At 34.5% G+C, this 16,507-nt stretch overlaps 1 pseudogene; it reads left to right on the top strand.

Annotated features, from left to right (window-relative positions):
- The first annotated feature begins 380 nt into the window (after positions 1 to 380).
- Positions 381 to 16,507, top strand: part of LOC123246545 — a 75,805-nt pseudogene continuing 59,678 nt past the window's right edge.

The raw sequence follows: 16,507 nt of genomic DNA, 5'->3' as shown, positions 1-16,507 counted from the left end.
GTTCTTACCTTTCTCTTCCCAAGAGGTGGGCGGGAGGGCAGAGGGGTGGGGAGAGGTTGGCCCTGGGAGCTAGGGGAGGAGCGGCTCAGAAGAGCCCGAAGGAGGTTGTCCAGGAAGTAGAGGAGCTGCGAAGGTCCGGGATCCGCGACTGAAGTGCACCCGGGAGCTCAGAGCCAGTGAAGGCGGCCCCAGAGCTGTCAGCCACTTCTTCAGCGGTGGTGGTAGTAGTGGTGATGGTGATGGTAATGGTGGTGGCGGCGGCGGCGGCAGCGGCAGTGGCAGCGGCAGCAGCAGCAGCGGTAGCTGAGACGGACACGCCTCCTGGAGGGAGCTCTTCGCCGCTCCCTTTAAAGGCGCCGAGCTACTACTTTCCAGGGGCTATGGGCCGCTTGCACTCCGCAATCTCGCTACCCCCACAGTGCACGTACGTCCCTCTTTCTCGTCCCCTAAGAGATTGCTCCATGCATTTGATCAGCTTTAATTCCTGGCATTCAGGCCAAAATGTTTCTTGCTCTAGGGCTTTACCGAAAGGCTTCGGGGGTTGTGGGGGCGCCGGAGTGTGGGTAACCGGGGATTAGAAACGTGGATTCATCTTGAAGCAAACCTCCAGGGAATTTTCCGGACCTGTGTAGCTACAACATGGATAAAGACCTTGGGTACATTTGGTTCTATGACTGTAGGCTTTATTCCCAACAAAAACCATGGCAACTAAAGTTACTCTTGAGGCCAATGACTGAGTTGCCTTTTCTTCTCCTTTCTATCCCTACCCCAGCTTCTCTCCAGCCAAATACACTGCAATTTGCCCTTGATGTTTGCATTTCTACTTGATCTTATCCTGGTTTTTTGCCAACCTTTGCACTTAATGACAGAACTAAAAGGGTTTGGAGTCACTATTCCCTGCATTTCCGCTCTCTTACAGTAAACTGGGGAGCGTGGAAAAAACGTGTTTTTCCCCCTTCTGAGAAGAAAACTACAATGTTCATACAATAGTGAGTGTCCATTTGGAATTTTGCATACGTGAGAATTTCCATACACGGATCTAAGTAGGGACTCCTATATGCCATAAATACATAGAGCTTTTTCTACTTGGGCTCTATGCGGGGATTTCTGTATGCTAAATATGTCATCTTTCTAGGTGTAGTCGTTACATCTTTCAGTCTTTCAATGGCCATGTGGAAAGGTTACTTCTCTCTGTGCTCTAAACAGCTCAACCTAAACAAGCATCAACTGAAGACTTAGTGGTGAGATTCGCGGGACTCCACCTCAGTCCAAATGGTATTTATTAAGGGCTTTGGAAATAGTCCGGGAGAAAGAGTTAAGAAAATGTCCACGGGCTTCAGAACTTTAAAGGACTTTTAGGGAGTCCTATTTGCCAGGGAGGAAGTTAGTTGTGGCTGTATAGAGTATATACAGTTGCGTATTATCATAAGATAATAGCAAATTGTCCCGGAAAGGAAGATTGTTCCGGGTTCTAAAATACAAGCTCGAATTTCACCTTGCCTTACGGTTTAAAATAATAGTAATAATAAAATTAGGAAAAGAATTCCAAGTTTCGGATCCTATGAATAGGTAAAAGCCAATATCTTTTTACTCCCGTTGCGATTCTACCCTAGATGCTTCAATATTAACTAGAGTCGACACAGCCTTTTCCTCCCCAAAGAAGTAGTTTTTTAGGTTTATTTAGTGAAGGTAGAGACAAGAAGGCGAGAGGGAAAGATAGAAATGGGACGAATGGAAGAGTCTCTGGGAGAAAGGGGAGAGAGAGGAAAGAAAAGATGAAGAGAAGAGAAGAGGGAGAGGGGAAGAATGTTAGAACATAGGGAGAGGGGAAGGTAAAGGAACCTGGGAAAATGTAGCTTGGTGGATCCGGAGTTTTATATTTAAAAGAAGTAAAGGCGGGGGTAGGGGGGAAGAAGGGAGGGAATAATTGACAAGTCTGAGAAACCCGGTCACCAAGCCCCACTCTGGGATTTGCTAGCTACTTCCAGATGGAGCTGGGGTTTGTTAAAAAGGCAGGGGAGGGCTTTCTTCTGTGCTCGCCCAGCAGTGGGTTTTCCTCTGCCCAAAGGGCAGCCAGCTCTTTTTGAATCCACTTCCTTATCTCCTCAACCACTTACGCCTAGGAGTTCCCTTTGCAAAAGCTCTGGTGCCAGGCTCCGCCCCCTCTTCTGGGTGCAGCTGGCGGGACTCCCTGACCCTTCTGCTCCACTCCCAGGATTGGTGAAAGCCTCTTCAGACTTCTAGGGCCCAACCTGATCTATTCCCCTTTTGGGGTAAATCCAAAATTTTATTATAAAAAAATTACCCGAGGATTGACTGACAGGGAAATCCTCAGCCATCTAAGAACAGGGAGGGAGAAGGAGGCTGCAAGGGCGAGCGGGGTGGGGGTAGGGAAGGAAACTGAAAAGCTCCTGTGACTTGAGTAAACAACCGTGTTGTTGTACAGAGGGCATAAATAGTGAATGCCTTCCTTGTGCAGCAGATAGCACATTACAGAGACCAAGACTCACTCTGGGCTACGCAGAGGGGGCTCAAGTCTCCAGGTTTTGCAGTTTATTAAGTCCAGCGGCTTCTCACTGGATTCCCTTTATCATACCCCACAGGCATTTTTTCTTCCCTTTCCTTGGCCTTAGGTCTTAATAGAAAACAATTTCAGGCAGAAAGAACCTTTCTAAAGAAACGCTCCAAGGAGCTGTGACCAAAGGAGGGGCAGAGGGATTCTCTCAGGGAATTGAATGAAACTCTCACTCTCTGGTGTTAGGTTTGTTGTCAGCGCCCAGGATATCTCCCCCACAATCAACCCCACCCTCCAGTCCCCGAAAGCAGACTAGACTAGGTATCCAGTAACTTCGAGTTCAGTCCACAGTCCCTGCGGGCCCCAAAGCAAAGAGAAAGAACCTGAACACCACCTAGAACAACTCCGAGAAGCCCTCTGGATAGTCACTGAGTCCTTTTTTCGGGAATCGAAATGAGGAACCATTCCTGAATGCCATTCTCACTCACATTTAGAATGGTATGTGTTTTAGGGAGGAAAGGAGCTTTCTGTCACAATATTCTCTGTTACTGGTGTATTCTCAGGTCAGGGCACTACACCTCCCTACATCCCAGCAGTTAGTTTCTTTCCTAAAATCAATAGAGAAATTATTTCTAAAGCAAAAAACGTTAAGTTCCAGAAGGTCAGAATGTGGAAGAACAAAGGCAAAGCTTGTTTGGACAAATACACTGATTCTTTTTTTTTGGGGGGGGGGAGAGGATGTCTAATTCACAACGAGAAGACTAGGTTGTTTGATATATTATTTTATCTAGAACCCCTCCTCCCACTTACCAGTTTAGTCCACAACAAAAGCTTTTCCTCTCTGAAACCTCAGAGCTTTATGGATCATTTTCTCCGAATGAAGAGAATTTTGAACGAAGCTTTCTTCTTCCCCTCACCTAACCCTCAGCTTTCTTTCCCTCACCTTAGTTTCAGCTGTGGTCTTAAAGAATGGATAACCGAATTCACCACTACCTCTCTTAAAACACCAGTGTAAACCTCCTACTGTCTGCAAAATATTGAGGTATGCACGACCAACCGAAATAGATTCCTGAGTGAAAGCCAAATGCTAAATTTTCAATGTGAGTATTCACACCTTCGAAATGGGCAAAATTTACAAATCAGGGCTTGATTTATTATTTTATTGATTGTCTAGAATTAAGAAAGTAAAGAAATAAACTATTAATAAATTTAAGTGTCTCTTGCCTATCATTATTTTTTATGAAGACCTGGTTGTAAAACATTTACCAGCATAGTCCTCTGATAACTACAAACTCAATATAATCCAATTTAATTTCCCCACTCTATACCAAAAAATCACCACTTTCATAATTATATCATGCAGTAGCATCCCAATTCTCCAAGAAAACTAGAAAAATCTCACTGTGATTTATAGCTGAAATATTATTTTTGCTTCTATTTGTCTATGACCAGCACTTTACTTCCCCATCAAGATCTTTCAGATTCAACCTCTTCTTATCTACTGTTAGTGTCAATTTTTCTCTCCTATCTCAACTCCTTATGACAGTGTTGAAAAACTAGATTTGAAGTAGTCTCTATTTCTAGCTTTCCAATTGTTCAAGTATCATTACCAAAGTAATTCAAGAAATTCACTGCAAGCCCTTCATATATCCAAAATCATTCTATTGGCTTCTCCTCACTTTCCCAATCAATTATAAATCTTTCTGTGCAGATTTTTAGATTCTTCAGAAAACTGTTGTTGCAATCACCCTGCACTAAGGACCAATAGCACTATTTTACCATCAACACTACGTTTGCCCTGGGTATTTAGATTCATCCTCAAGTGTCCATTGTACTCATCCACAATTAGAATCCTTATTTCCTTATTTATGTTGTATTGAAAGCATTTTTTTAAAATGTTAGATGGATGAATGTAACTGGCTAAGGCATCATTTAAATTAATTCTTCCAGTGTTAATCAGTCTCCAGAACATGGAGTGTGGCAAAATGTAAAGGGTGTTGGATTTGTTTTCAGAAGCCTCGATTTGAATCCTACTTCTGCAACTTACCACAGAGGCAATTCTCTCTGGGCTGCAGTTTCTTTATCCATAAAAATGAGGAGGTTAATATTTCTAAGCTACCTTCCAACTATGAGCCTCTGACTATTTCATTTTAATTCATCAGCCTATGGTTCTCTCAGCACTAGCCCTTCCACTAATAGATTTTCTAAATGAGAAAATTACAGATTAATTAGTAAAATAGATATTTTTGAGCTTTGAGATGATGCTATTGTGTTTCCATCCAAGAAGAGTATCTATAGCAACCAACCATTAATACACACTTTTAAAAAATCCTTACCTTCTGTCTTAGAACCAATTTTAAGAAGTGTGGCAAGGGCTAGGCAATTGGAGCAAGTGACTTGCCCAGGTTTACACAGATAGAAACTGTCTGAGTCCAGGTCTGAACACAGGTCCTCCTGACTCCAGGCCTGGTACTCTAGCCACTGTGCTTCCTGCCTTCCCCAATATACACTTTCCAATTTCTGAATACTCAAAAGCCTCACACCAGTAGAGATCAGAAATGATTTCATCATAATTTTTCAAGGCCTAAGAGAATGAACCATCCCCAATCAAGATACCAATATACTTAGTATATTAACAAACTATGATAGTAATAGGTTTTGATATTGATTTCAATGTTTAAGTCTCAGCTCAAGTTTCGCCTCTTTATACCTCCATACCCGAAACTGTCAGCAATTCCCAACCAACTGCTAAATTAAATTGCATTTACTTTGATCCAATTATTTAGGTATCTGTTGATTTTCCTTTGTAGATTCCTTGAGGGCAGGAACTCTTTTTGGTTTAGTCTTTGTGGGTCTATCATTATTCCCTTATTCAGTGACTAGTAAATAAATAGTTGCTTAATATTCTTTGTTGAAGGGAATTAAATTGATATATTTTCAGCATAATACTAATCCTCTCTGTGCTCCTGTTTTGTTGGTTTGCCATAAAGAAGCCACTTGGAATGGAATTGCTATCCTAACCCCTTAAAAGACCTTCTTAAAAAGTGAACCATAGATTCATAAAATATCAGGCTGAGAGGGGACGGTCATCTAATTTTATTAAGGGAATGGAAGCCCAGAGAGGTTTTTGTCCACAATCATATAGCTTGGAAGCAAAAGAGGAGGGATTTGAACCTATGACTTTCATTCTAAGACATCGCTTACCTAATGTAAGACATTACTTCCACTTCTTACAATTCTGGCTAAGACACTGGAGAAGCATTTTCCTGACCAGAATAGTGAAATTTGGGTCCTGAATATTAGATGTTGGTATAATTTCTCATCTAACTGAAAGTGATATTACTAATACAAGGTTTTGTTTCTATAGCAGAGTGAGCACTTTTACAGATTTGCTGATTTATTTTCTTTAGGAAATTGAAGCCATGTAATTTTCATACCTTTTGACTTTCAATCTAGCAAAAGATGCAGTAGCTTTTGAGCCTGGGTGGCCATCTCCTTGTTTAATTGTGCATTATTGGCTATTGTACAAGAGAGGTAATAGAGTTCAGTTATGGTTTTTAATTCTGTAAATTAATCAATGAGGCAGTAAACCTGGAATGAAACTGAAATGTACAGAGACAAGGCTCACATCAAAATATGGTACATTCAGCATAATGATCAACAGAATGAAAGCAGGAACTACATAGTGATTTTGCAATCTGTTGTCTCAACAAACTTTTAATATGAAAATAATTCAATCTCTTCTCTAAGTAGTATCCTTTTGAAAATGTACTTAAAATCCCATTACAAAATGACTAATGGAAGTAATTCATCACTTAATTGACTTAATATTTTATGTAGTTGATCATGTAAAAAATTAAATGCAGGTTTGGCCATATCATTAGGGATCCTATGTTTATTGATCACAATTTTTATGCATGAAGAGAGGTATATGGAAAAATCTTGTTTAGGAACTAAAAATGTGGTCAATGCATCTTTGGTTCCCATATATTCTTTTTAGAACATTATTGTTGGGCATATTGCTTAAGAGTGGCCATTGTTTTTTGTTATGGAACAGATCTATATATAATCACAAGTCCAGTACCATTGTTTTTAAAAGTTAAATTAAACAAGACAGAGGAAGTTTTAGATTATTAATATGATAAATAAACAAATACTTACATTAATGGAAGTGATTAAAACTCCAGTATCTCTGCAAAATGAATAACTAAACAGGTTAGTTAAAATCTATAATTATTAGGGGCAGCAGGGTGGCTCAGTGGATTAAGAGCTAGGCCTAGACATGGGAGGTCCTAGGTTCAAATCTAACTTCAAATACTTCCTAGCTGTGTGACCCTGGGCAAGTCACTTAATGCCCACTGCCTAACCCTTACTGCTCTTCTGCCTTGGAACCAATATACAATATTGATTCTAAGATGGAAGGTAAGTTTGTTTTTTTTAAAGACCAATAATTATTGACTCAGGTACAATAATTCTTAACACTTTACAAGATTCCTTGCAGATATAAACCCTATCCCAACTTAAAAATTACTACAGTCAGTGAAGATAAACCTTCTTTTCTTCTTCTCTTCCCTCAATGAGAAACCGAGAAACATTCTAATGGAGACAATGATGTAAGGAAACTTTCAGTTTCCAAAATAAACCTTCAAATCCAACCACATCTTTATATAATAGTAACAAAATCCAAAAATGCAGTAATAGAAAGGGAAGTTATATTCAAAATCATTTTTAAATGCATTAATTAATTAAGAAACAACCACCAAGGTACAAAAATACTTGTTCAATTACAAAGTACTTTTGAAAGAAATGAAGAACAACCTAAATTACTAGATGAATATTTAATATTCTTGTCAGGGTCATGTCAATAGAATAAAAATGACAATACAATGACAATACAATTTATATTTTTAATGCTATGGCAATTAAATTATCAAAGCTATATCATACAGAAATCAATAAAGCAGCAACAAAATTCATTTGGAAAAATAAAAGATCTAGTATATTAAGGAAAATGATGAAAAAATACTTCCAAACTTTTGGAATAAAAAAGAACCAGTCATAAATATCATCTGGTATTAATTTAAAAATACAAAGGAAGATGAATAAAACATACCAGGCAATTAATAATCAGAAACAATGGTAATTAAAAATTCATATTCCATAAACTGGAAAACACAAGTTACCTAAGAAAGAACTACTCTGATTTTTTAAAAATCTTCTGGAAAAATTAGAAAGTATTCTAACAGAAATTAGGCTTAGGAAATGCCTTACACCACATTCCACAATACATTCTAAATGGATATACAGCCTTAATATTAAATGTCACAATAAAATAATGAAAAGAAGAGGTTCATATTCTTTTCATAACTCTAGGCAGGAAATGAATTCTTAACCAAAGAAGGAATAGAGGGAATTAGCAAAGATAAAGCAGAAATTTTTATTACATTAATTGAAAAGGTCCTGCACAAATAAAATCAATGCACTTGGAATTAGAAAGGAAATAGTTGAATAGGGAGAAAATATTTATTTCTATAATAAGAGGATGAGATCCAATATATATTTGCATATATTGTATATGTATGTATACATAAATGTGATTGTATATATGTATACATTAGTATATACATACATATGTGTATATAAGAATATGTGCACCTACACACACATATATACTATATATTTCCCCAAAAATTTATGTATAAATAAATGTTTGAAATATATGAACAAATTTTTCAGTAGAATTATAAGTTATTAATAACTATATCAAAATATACTGCAAATCACTAATAAATTAAATGGAATTTTTTTGAAAACCTTGAGGTTTTGCCTCATACACTACAAACTGGAAAAGTTGACAAAATATAGATAATAGTCAATATAGGAGGGGTTGTGGGAGGACAGGCACATTAGTTCACATTGGTGGAGCTGTGAATCAGTACAACAATTTTGGAGAGCAATGAAGAATTTTGTAAATTAAATAATGAAAGTGTCTATAACCTTTGACCCAGAGATTTCATTACCAGATCTATACCCCAAAAAAGCCACTGATAACAAGAAATTTCAAAATATTTAAAACAACAGTTTTTGTGATAGAAAAGAATAGAAAAGAAAATAAATACTCTTCAGCTAGGGAGATGTCTAAACAGCTTATGGCAGATAAATATAATAAAATATTACAGGGCCATAAGAAAAGGTAAATATGATGAAAATAAAGATGCATGGAAATATCTACATGAATAATACACAGTAAATATAGTTAAGAAAATAATGAACAGAATAACTATAATAATGTAAAGAAAAAGAACCCCCATAAAAATGAAAGCATATATTATAAAATTATAAATAACAAGTATTGCTAAAAAAGAAGATATGTAAGAAGACACTCACCCCTTTTTAAATATAGGAGGAGCACAAGTGTTGTAAGTTGCATATATTTTCCAATTTTTTTCATTGTATTGATCAGCTCTCCTGATTTTTTCCTTTCTTTTTCTTTTCTTGTCTTAAAAATATTTGTTACATGACATAGTTCTTTGGGAGGAGAAAAAGAAAGGATAAATGGGGAAACAATGATGATATAAAAAACTATATAAATAAATTTTTAAAAGATATTTTGAGATATAAACTTTCCATAAGAAAGGACATGTATGGAAATTCATGAAATTTTTCTCTCATCTGATCTCAAAAAACCCCTTTATATTATTCATATGCATTTACTATATTCTAATTTGTATTAAATTTAACTTGTTTACTTGTATCATCTTCATCATAGTGTAGTGGGAACAACATGAAATTTAGATTTGTTAATAATATGCAACTTACTAGCTGAATAACATTGAACAAATCCCTTCACCTCTCTTGACCACAGTATCTTCAAATTTAAAATGAAATAGTTGAACTAGATAACAACTGAAATCCCTTTATAGGTGTTAGGTTCTATAATTCTCGATGATAAGCTCTTGAAGATTACTAGAAAATCTCATTTAGACTTGTTTCTCCCCCTAGAACATAAGACAATGCATTGTATACCATTCCAAAATACAATATTTAGATGATTTTATTTCTTTGACAATTTTCTCTGATGAATACTCATGTTCAGTGAATAAATGACCAATAATAATATTTTGATAATTCACATAGAAGAAAAGTCATATAGAGTCTATATGATAACATTCTCCTTGTAAAGCAAGGAACATTTAACAATTTATATGAAAACCATTTTATATCCTACCCAGCAAAGGGTTTAGACATCAAGATCCAATTATCTGAAGCCAGAAATATGAAATTAGATGCTACTATATATATATGAAACATGATATGCATCTGAATGTCAGGTACAACACAGAGTTGTTAAGGATATGTACATGAAACTTTTAAAAGACTTTTCACCAGTAAAGACATCAGGTATTCATAAAGCTTATAACTTACTTCAAAAATGATTCCTATATTATTTGAGGTAATCTTGATTTAATTGGATTTGCAGATAAGCAAGGAAATGGGGTAACCATTAAAAATAAAAATCCTAGTAATTAATGTTATTCTGGGTCATATCTAAAGTGAACATATTCAGAAATGAATACTACATTAAATTAAAATGATAACTTTTATTATGCTAAGAAAGGCTATGTATAGTATCGTCAAATCTTTGACAAATACAAATAAATACCTTAGTCCATGAAAGTACCAAGACACAATATTTGATATATTTTAAATGCCATGCAAACTTAGTTTCCTCCATGTGTATTAAAAATTATCAGATTTCTGAGATTCTAGAAGTTTTTATTTTATTCCAATGGGGGTGCTGAAATGTGTAGAGTTGTACATGCAGTATGAAGAATCAAAATGACTGACTATTCTCCATCCCAGTTTTGAAGATGGGATGGAAAAGGCAGTTAACTGCTAAAAAAATTGACCAACAAATTTGAAAGAATTATTCTACCAACTGATGTTAAGTACCAAAAGATATTCCTGCCTATAGTATACAAACTTCCCCCCCCCCCAATCCACAACTAAACATCAAACCAAAGCACAATCCCCATCCCTATCAAGTTTCTAATTTATATCTCTTCATTTCAAGGATACCTTCCTTGATATCTATTTTAGCTCATTTTCTCCTTTTCAAAAAGGTTTTTAGATACAGGAGTATAAGACATAAGGTATAGTATTAAATCACATTGTTAATCTCAAAATATAATCTAAATGTATGTATTATTTTTCATCTCCATATTCTCATCTTTTTAAGTGATTTGGCTAAAAATAGCCTGAGGACAGGTTGCTATCATGCTATTATTATCTTCTAGTCAATGTTATGTAAACTCTTATACAGGTGGACAAAATGACCGTTTTATAGAACTAAATAAAAGTATGGAGATATGTTTATCTTTCACAAGATCACTAGCAGCACCTTCAGAATAACTCTAGTAGTAGATGATGAGTATGCCACATTATCATGTTTCCACATGGTTTTGATGTCTTTAGCTTGGTTTCTATATTTTGAATTTTTTTCATTGAATTTAGCTTGTAAATCATGAATATTTGATGTGATGACATCTATTTACATTTTGTTCTTACATTTTTATGGATTGATGTCATATTTGGGTAATCATGGACAATAATTTTTGTTCTATGATAATACTTTGGTTCCAGAACAGTTTATTGGTCAAAGTTCAGGGATATTTTGAAGTACATATTTGTAGAAAAATATGAGTAGAAAGATGACTTTGAAGACAAAAACACAAGTCCAAATCCTGCCTTTTGTACATACTGTCTATGTACAAGTAACTAAACCTCTAAATGCTCTAGACATTATAAGACTACAAAGTGTATGGAAGGTACCTTTGGTACCTGCATTGCTAGAAGGAGTTTGCTTTTCATGTTGTTTCTTGTACCAGTGATAACCCATACCAAGTTCCTATCTCTATACTTGTAATTTGAAGATGTATTGACTATTAGTTAATGAAAGGTATGAGTTTCAGTTGCATAATTCCAGGCATCAATATGTTTTTGGCTAGGTATTCTGTAGTACATTTTCTACTATTTTATGGTGTAATCTGTAATGATTTTTGAAATCTAGACTTCTTTAGAAAAATACATCTGGCAGGAAGCTGGGTGGCTCAATGGATTGAGAGAGTCAGGCCCAAAGTTTGGAGGTCCTGGGTTAAAATCTGATCTCAGACACTTCCTAGCTGTGTGACCCTGGGCAAGTCACTTAAACCCCACTGCCTAGCCCTTACCATTCTTCTGCCTTGGAACCAATACACAGTATTGATTCCAAGATGGAAGGTAAGGGTTTAAAAAACACATCTATAATTTCTTCAAGCAATAACTAGCAATGTCTCAAATTACCATCATAAACTTTTCCAATTCAATGAGTAAAATTGTATGATTTTGATATTTATGTGGCATATCTATGTCTTCAATTGTTGGCTGAGTTTATTTGGATAGTGACTATAAAAAGCCTTTATATTCTACTTTTTTATATTAGCTGGTTTCATAGGTTCTATTCAGAAATTAAACCACATTTAGTTACAGTGAACAAATCCAGTGGTATGCATGATGGCTTCTTATTCCAAAAGTACTACTGTAGGGTTTTGACCTATTTACCATATGCCATTAGAATGTCTATCAATTCTCATCCTCCTTTTTGGCTGAGGATATGTTAATTTTGCTGTAGCTGCCTAAAGATTGTGAATACATTAAAATTTTTAAGACTTTTTTTGTTAGTAGTCTTTCCAAACCAATTATAGTACATTTTACAATCTTCAAACTGTACTTTAAGACTGTAACTATAAATATACTAATTGCTTTAAATGTGTTCTCATTCAGCTTTGATTTAAGGATGCTAATAAGTCCCTTAACACAGAACTAAATCCTTAATTTCTTTGTACTCTTTGTTCTTTGTCAAGAGAAGACCATGAGATTTGTGTTACTTATATTTCTTAGGTCACTATAACTTTTGGACTCAAGAATGAAGCTTTTATTCTTTATATTTTCTTCATGTACATTAAGAATTTTAGTACCTACCTGGCCCAAACAAAATACTGAAATCACTTGGAGAAAGGTTCCATATGATGTAGAAGTTGTTTCATTTGTTTCTTGGTGGCATTCCTTAAGTGGTATATCATGGAGAATTTTTCTTTTTGCATATCAATAACTAAAATTTTTACTGTGCTCGGGTCCATTGTATATTTTTTCAGTAAATGGATTAGACATGAGTGTGAAATTGGGATAAATGTTTTGAGATAATGAAGAAAAAAATTATGGATAGCCTAATATTTTCATAAACTATTTTAATAATAAAAGTTATGAATCACTGCATAAACTATACAATCATATAGTTTAACTACATTTGTAAAAAAAATCACTGATATTCTTATGTCTTGGTAGGATATGTGAAATGTCTTCCATCTTATTTCTGAGTGGAATCTTGTAAAGTGTTTTGTGTATCAGCCAATAATTATGGCTCTCATCCTATTCTGTTTTCTAGTTTTGAAGAGAAGCTAGTTTTAGGCATCTTACTTAACAGAACCCTTTTGTTCATTATACTAACATTGTGCAAACTTTCTCTTTTGCATTTGTTCCAATTAAAATTGTCACTTTATTGATTTTTTGCAACCATATAAATCACCAGAAAATTTCCACCCTCCATATTTATTGGAGAGAGGGGTTCTCTCATCTGATTGCTTTCTTATGACCCTGTAGTAAATATTTGTTATTGATGTCTAGTTGTATATTTTGTTCTTTATCCTGCTTTGGCTCCTTGTATTTCTGTAGTCTTTAGACTTTTACTTTCACTTACTAATTAAGGGAATCTAGATTTTTATATGCTTTTTTTAGATGTATTTTTATAGTTTTTCATTTTTGTTATCTTTAATCAAGTGGCATGACATTGCAATTTTCTGCTGTCCATATTAGCTACATATTGATGTTTACCTTCTAATGCCTTTTCACAGATCTTCAATATCTCTTTCAGATCAAATACTCCATCGTGGTATTTGATACATTATGGTGTAACCCTTAATATCTCTACTTTTCTTTTCTTGGTCTTTACCCTAGCAAGAATAATGACTAATATACCATATATTGTTTTGTGTAGATCCTGAAATACTTTTACACATTCTCTCAAATATTATGGAAGATCATTAAAAATGTTTATATCAAATAAAAGCTTTTTAATTCACTCTATTTGGAAAATATACCTTCTATTTGGATTCATACTATCACACTCAAAAGGGGCTTTTTTGAAATTCCTTTTTGTAAGTATTCCCAACTCACTTTCAAAATTACTTCAGACAATAGAAATTTTAAGAAATCCATTTTATTAGATATAATTCCTTTATGTTAAGTGTAAATTTTCAATAATCTCAGGTTCTTCAACTTATTTCCTCTTTAGATTTTAGTAGCTCTTTAATTCTATCTCTTTATTCATCTATGCATAGGGATGAAATTATATATGCCTGGCCTCTAATAATTGGCAATATGCTGTTGTATAATACAGTTGTAAAAGTAATGTCACCACATAGGAGTCCTTCCCTATAACTCATAAGTGGTGTTTCAACATTTATTATGCCATTGTACTTTTACATAATTGAAATATTCATGCTTTTAGTGAATTTCATATGCACTCATGTTTGCCCATTTTAACTGGCAGTGCCATTTGTAATAAAGTATTTCTGTTGTATAAAATTTTGACATCTTTGTTTTTTCATTTTTTCATTTATTTTTTCTAATTACATGTAAAAATTTTTTATATCTATTTTACTTTGCTCTATGCTGAGTTCCAATTTCTTTCCCTGCTTCTTTTTTTGCCTCCTAATTGAGAAGACAAGCAATTTGATATAGGCTAGTTATATATGTGCAGCAATCTTTCTATATGTCAATATAGAAATCAATATTTCTATATGCCAAATAAAAAAGACCAAAACATACACAAGATAAATAAATTAAGTTTTTATAAATTTGAATCAATTTGTATTCAGACTCCATTCGTTTTTTCCTCTGGGGTGGACAGTATTTTTCATCATCATTCCTGAATTATCTTGAATTATTGCTAAGAATTGCTTAGGGTAAGGTTGATAATCAAGTGACTCACAGGTAATCGCTGCATAACATTGCTGTTACTGTTATATATATATATATATATATATATATATATATATATATATATATATATATATATATATTTATATATGTATGTATGTATTTACATATATATGTACACATATGTTTATAATGTTCTCCTTGTTCTGCTCATTTCAGTTTATATCAGTTCATGTGAGTCTTTCTGTGTTTTTTTGAAAGTATCCTGTTCAAACTCGTATAGCACAATGGTATCTAATCATAATCATGTATTACGACTTGTTTAGCTATTCCCGATTGTTGAGCATCACCTCAACTTCAAATTCTTTGCTTCCACATAAACTGCTGATATAAATATTTTTGAATGTAATAAGTTCTTTTCCTTTTTGGAGGGATCTCTTTGGGATACAGATCTGGTAGTGGTATTACTGGGTCAAAGAGTATGCTCAATTTTAAATCCCTTTGGGCACAGTTTCAAACTGTCTTCCAGAATGGTTGGATCAGTTTTCAACTCCACCAAGAGTGCATTAATGTCCCAGTTTTTCCACATCCCCTCCAATATTTTTCATTTTCTTTTCTGTAATATTAGCCAATTTGATAGTGGTACTTTTAGTTGCTTTGATTTGCATTTTTTTAACCAATAGTAATTTAGAGTATTTTTCTATATGACTATAGACGGTTTTGATTTCTTCTGAAAATTTCTTGTTCATATTCTCTGATATTTTATTATTTGGGTAATTACTTGTATTTTTATAAATTTGATTCAGTTTTCCATACATTTGAGAAATGAGGCTTTTATCAGAGGAACACTATAAAATTTTCCCCATATTTTCTGTTTTCCACCTAATCTTGGCTACGTTGGTTTTATTTGTGCAAAAACTTTTAAAATTAACATAATAAAATTATCCATTTTATATCATACAATAGTCTTTATACTTGTTTTATCATAAATTCTTCCCTTGTCCATATATCTTACAGGTAAATTTTTCTGTGTTCCCCTAATTTGCTTATGCTTTCCCTTTCTTAAAAATATTTATTTAGAATATTTTTTCATACTTACATAATTCATGATTTTTCCCACCCCTCTTTCCTCCCTCTTCCCAGAGCTGACAAGCAATTCCACTGGGTTATACAAGTATCATTGTTCAAAACCTATTTCCATGTTATTCATATTTGCAATAGAATGATCTTTTAACAACAAAACCCCAATTATATCCTCATTGAACCACATGATCAATCATATGGTTTTTTTTCTGTGTTTCTGCTCCCAGAGTTCTTTCTCTGGACACAGATAGCGTTCTTTCTCATAAGTCCTTCTGGATTGTCCTGGGTGCGTTGCTGCTAGTAGAAAAGTCTGATATCAGTTGTGCCATAATGTATCAGTCTCTGCTCAATATTCTCCTAGTTCTGCTCCTTTTGCTCTGCTTCAATTCCTGAAGGTCTTTCCAGTTCACATGGAATTCCTCCAGTTCATTATTCCTTTCAGCACAATAATATTCCATCACCATCAGATAACATAATTTGTTCAGCCATCCCTCAATTGATGGGACATCCCTTCTTTTCTGATTTTTGACACCAAAAGAGCATTTATATTTTTGTACAAGTATTTTTCCTTATTATCTCTTTGGGGTACAAACCCAGCAGGGGTGTGGCTGGATCAAAAGGCAGGCAGTCTTTTAAAACCCTTTGCTATTCTTTTCCTTTTATTTCTAATTCATGTACCTATTTTGAGCTTCTCTTGATAAATGCTGTAAATGTTGGTCTATATCTAGTTTCTGCCAAACTGATTTCTCTTTTGCCCAGTAGTTTTTGTCAAATAGTAAGTTCTTGTCCCAAAAGCTTGGGTCTCTGAGTTTATCAAATGGTAGATTACTATCATCATTACTACTGTATACCGTGTACCTAATCTATTCCAAT

Source organism: Gracilinanus agilis, chromosome 4, assembly GCF_016433145.1.
Source record: "Gracilinanus agilis isolate LMUSP501 chromosome 4, AgileGrace, whole genome shotgun sequence".
Classification (NCBI taxonomy): Eukaryota; Metazoa; Chordata; class Mammalia; order Didelphimorphia; family Didelphidae; genus Gracilinanus; species Gracilinanus agilis.
The sequence above is the reverse complement of the archived record's forward strand: the minus strand, read 5'-3'. Positions and strand labels throughout refer to the sequence as shown.